Below are 4,081 nucleotides of genomic sequence, written 5' to 3'. Positions count from 1 at the left end.
ACCTCAGAGACAGAAACTGACCTGCATTTAGCAGCTGCTGCACCTCTCACAGTAAGTTAGACGACAGACATGTATTTCTCTGCTTTGTGACAAACATGCTGATGGAAAGCTAGATGAGTGGTATAATATTGTCATCTGGGCACTTCTTTTCTGAAGTACTGTTTCCTGGATTCCAGCTGTGCTTTCTGTGGCAGATTTAGAGTATGTGGCTGATTCACTTAATAATATCTGGCAATTAGAAAGTCTTTGAATCAGATTTCTTACAGTGCTTTGCAAATGTTTTGTGCAACTCATAACATGCCTTGATAGGTCCTACACATTTTTACAGCTATGGGACGCTAAGGCACACATGGAGTGAATTGCTCTCGGTCATTCATCAAGTTAGTGACAGGAGTGAGAATTTAGTCCAGCAGGTATCAGAAGGGGAGAGCGTGTGATAGTGTTAGGAAGAGACCTCTTCTTTTACCATGCTCTCCTTTCAGGCAACATGTGCCATCTTTGAAGTGGTGTCAGCATTGCAGTTGAGCAAAACTGTGCAGGAGCTGTTCCCGGAGTTGTTCACTGTTCTTCTGCAGCAGATCAGCCAAACCCTAGGACAAAAGATGCCTTTGCCCAGGATGAGACGCCGAAGGAGGTTATTTAGAAAAGGACAACAACTATGTGAGGGCAACCCTTGCAGGTAATTAGAAGAAAGGGAGCAAAACAAAGAGAATCCCAGTCCATTTGTGTGACACTCCCCAGGAGTTCTCAGGGTTATGAGGCACCTTACCATCACCTGCTTTTAATATGAGAAAGTCTTGTTTGTGCTTGCTATAGGTCAGTTCCCTGAAACCACCAAGCTCTGGCAACACAAACACTACTATCTAGGCCTCCTCAGGCCTCAGTCTCTTTGTCCTCTCTTTCTGACTACAGCTTAGAGAATCTCTATCAACAGATTCTCCTCTAAGAGAAGTCTCCCTGCGATTTACGTGCATCTCCCCACCAATCGGCTTTCCCCCATCTCTTAGTTTAAAAACTGCTCTACAGCCTTTTAAATGTTTAGTGCCAGTAGTCTGGTTCCACCCTGGTTTAGGTGGAGCCCATCCTTCCTGTATAGGCTCCCCCTCTCCCAAAAGTGTCCCCAGTTCTTGATAAATCCAAACCCCTCTTCCCTACACCATCGTCTCATCCACGCATTGAGACTCTGAAGCTTTGCCTGCCTACCTGGTCCTGCGCATGGAACTGGAAGCATTTCCAAGAATGCCACCATAGAGGTCCTGGATTTCAGTCTCTTTCCTAGCAACCTAAATTTGGCCTCCAGGACATCTCTCCTACCCTTCCCTATGTCATTGAGACCTACATGTACCACGACCACCGGCTCCTCCCCAGCACTACACATAAGTCTATCTAGATGCCTCTAGCATTTTGTCTCTTTTGCTCTCTGTTTCCCTCAAACACTGCTGTGGATGTCCCTTTAGGCAGATTCCTTATTCATGGGAGAATAGGTTTGTTGATTCTATAGCCCCACTCTAGCCAGGCAATCAGGTACATTTCTAGCCAATTAGGCTTTCTCTGGGGAAGCTAATTAGTACTAGTAGTTACCAGAGTGCTGACCCCAAGTACAAGCTCTCAGCACCCTGTCACATCTCGCTGGACATAGGGCCCCAAAATATCCATTAGTGATCACTAATCTCTCTGTGTCCCAGCTTTTGGGGTCTGATTGTGAATTTTTTCCATATTACTGTACTGTGCTAGTGCCCATACACCTTGCAGATAGGAGAAAGTGACTGCAAAATGTTGTCCATAGCAACACTAGTAATATGAGATGTATGAGACTGAAATACCTCCTGGGAATTAAGTCCTTCCAAAAACAGTGGTCCCCAGGATACTGTCAATGGATGAACTGTCAATGAACAACAGACCTGACAAGTAACTGGGGTTTCCTGACTGCTTAGGCTGTGCCTTTCTATTGGTTACTACAGTTCTGTGCCTCTTTTCCCCCAGGCTTTCTATTGAAGCATTAGAGGCTGTGCTTCTCAAGGCTATGAATGAGAAGCTGATACGAACTCTCTGGAAGCAGAAAACTTGGATGCTTCTTGAAAATCCGCAGACTCACCACGAGGGGGTGTGTTTGCTGGTGAGGTAAGAGATCTAGGAGACAGCACTTCATCCTCAGGGATCGGCAACAAATAGAGTGACTGACAGGGAACTTTCAGGTATAGCTTTGTGCGGGGTGCCCTGGGTGAGAAACACAGAGCTTCCATGCGTAGGTTTTAGAGTTGTATGGTCATAACAGCTAAGCTTTTGAAGTGCACAGTCTGCCCCATAAGTGGTTCCTTTTGTCTTCCAGGGTTCTGCAAAGATCTGGACTAATAACAGTGGAGATCATACAGAGCCTCCTTCCCTGGGTAAATTCCCCATCAGAAAAGCAGCGAGTCACCAGCACAGCTTTCTTTGCTCAGGTATGAGCAGTTCCACCATTAGGCTGTTATCTGTTGTTTACCTTTCTCTGAGGAATTGTACAGTTCAGTTCATAGGAATTCATTTTAGATAGTAGAATGTGTCCTTTATAAGGAAATCTCATAAGGAACTTCATGACACCTTTCTTAATCATTTTCTCTTTGTTATTTTTGGGGCCTATACTAGCCTAGCCTAGCTGCCTATTCTAGTTGCTGGTTAAGAGAGAGTGAGCAAGATATAGATAGGCTACGTCTACATTGGCAAGATTTTGCGCAAATAGGGTATGTCTACACTACAGCACTAATTCGAATTAACTTAATTCAAATTAGTTAATTTGAAATAAGCTAATTCGAATGAGTGCATTTAGACCTAAAAACTAATTCGAATGAGCATTTTGCTAATTCGAAATAGCATGTCCACATTGAGTGGACCCTGAACCGAAGTTAAGGCTGGCCAGAACCAGTGCCGTCAGGGCATCAGGTTAGTACTTAAGGTGTGGAGCTGCTTCCTCAGGCTAGCCGAGGGCTGTGCTTAAAAAGACCTGACCCCCACCCCGGACAGACAGTTCTCAGGATTCCCCGCTTGCATGTCTAACTCGATGGGGACATCAAAGCAGTCCTGTCTTGGAGTGCCCTGAATGCCCACACTCGGCACATTTCAGCACTCGACCATCAGCCCGGCTGCACTTGCCGCAGGCTGCCATCTGGGGGAGGTCAATCAGGGGGCTATCAGGATCCAGGAGGCCCTACAGGAAAGCTTCCACCCCGAGGAGCCCGCAGAGCCACCCCAGTCCTCCCCATCGGGGGCTCGTGCCCCATTCCTCCCTCACCTCCTTCCACTTACCCTTCCCGAGCCCCCTCTTCCTGATGTAAAAAATAAAGGACGTGTTCAAAAATAGAAACTCTCTTTATTTAACAAAACTGGGGGCGGAGGGGATTAACCTCTGGGGGACTGGGAAAAGGAGGTGGGAGAGGGGAAGAAAGAGGGTGGGAGAGGGGAGGTGGAAACCTGGGAGGAGGGAGCTGGAAGGGGGAAGCCAGGGGAAGAAGGAGGAGGGGAAGTATCAAACTATGGTACGCCATATCTTCAGAACTGTGTACAGATGTGGTCTTCTCACCTCAAAAACGATATGGCCTTGGAAAGGGTTCAGAAAAGGGCAAGTACAATGATTAGGGGTTTGGAACAGGTCCCATATGAAGAGAGGCTAAAGAGATTGCGACTTTTCAGCTTAGAAAAGAGGAGACTGAGGGGGGATATGATAGAGGTCTATAAAATCATGAGTGGTGTGGAGAGGGTGCATAAAGAAAAGTTCTTCATTAGTTCCCATAATAGAAGGACTAGAGGACACCAAATGAAATGAATGGACATCAGGTTTAAAACTAATAAAAGAAAGTTCTTCTTCACACAAAGTTCTTCTTATAGTCAACCTGTGGAACTCCTTGCCACAGGAGGCTTTGAAGCCTAGAACTATAACAGAGTTTAAAGAGAAGTTAGATAAATTCATGGAGGTTGGGTCCGTGGAGTGCTATTAGCCAGGGGGTAGGAATGGTGTCCCTGGCCTCTGTTTGTGGAAGGCTGAAGATGGATGGCACGAGACAAATGGCTTGGTCATTGTCTTCGGTCCATCCCCTCTGGGGTACCT

At 46.3% G+C, this 4,081-nt stretch overlaps 1 long non-coding RNA gene across 1 annotated transcript; it reads left to right on the top strand.

Moving 5' to 3' along the window:
• The first annotated feature begins 516 nt into the window (after positions 1 to 516).
• Positions 517 to 2,441, top strand: LOC149523315 (uncharacterized). The gene is made up of 3 exons (XR_016347183.1): positions 517 to 679; positions 1,984 to 2,121; positions 2,330 to 2,441. It is a non-coding gene; the product is annotated as an uncharacterized LOC149523315 (long non-coding RNA).
• Positions 2,442 to 4,081: the final 1,640 nt, after the last annotated feature.

The sequence above is a fragment of the Pelodiscus sinensis genome, chromosome 18 (genome assembly GCF_052426305.1).
Source record: "Pelodiscus sinensis isolate ZL-2025 chromosome 18, ASM5242630v1, whole genome shotgun sequence".
Classification (NCBI taxonomy): Eukaryota; Metazoa; Chordata; order Testudines; family Trionychidae; genus Pelodiscus; species Pelodiscus sinensis.
Note: the sequence above shows the minus strand (reverse complement) of the source record. Positions and strands in the feature narration are given on the sequence as shown.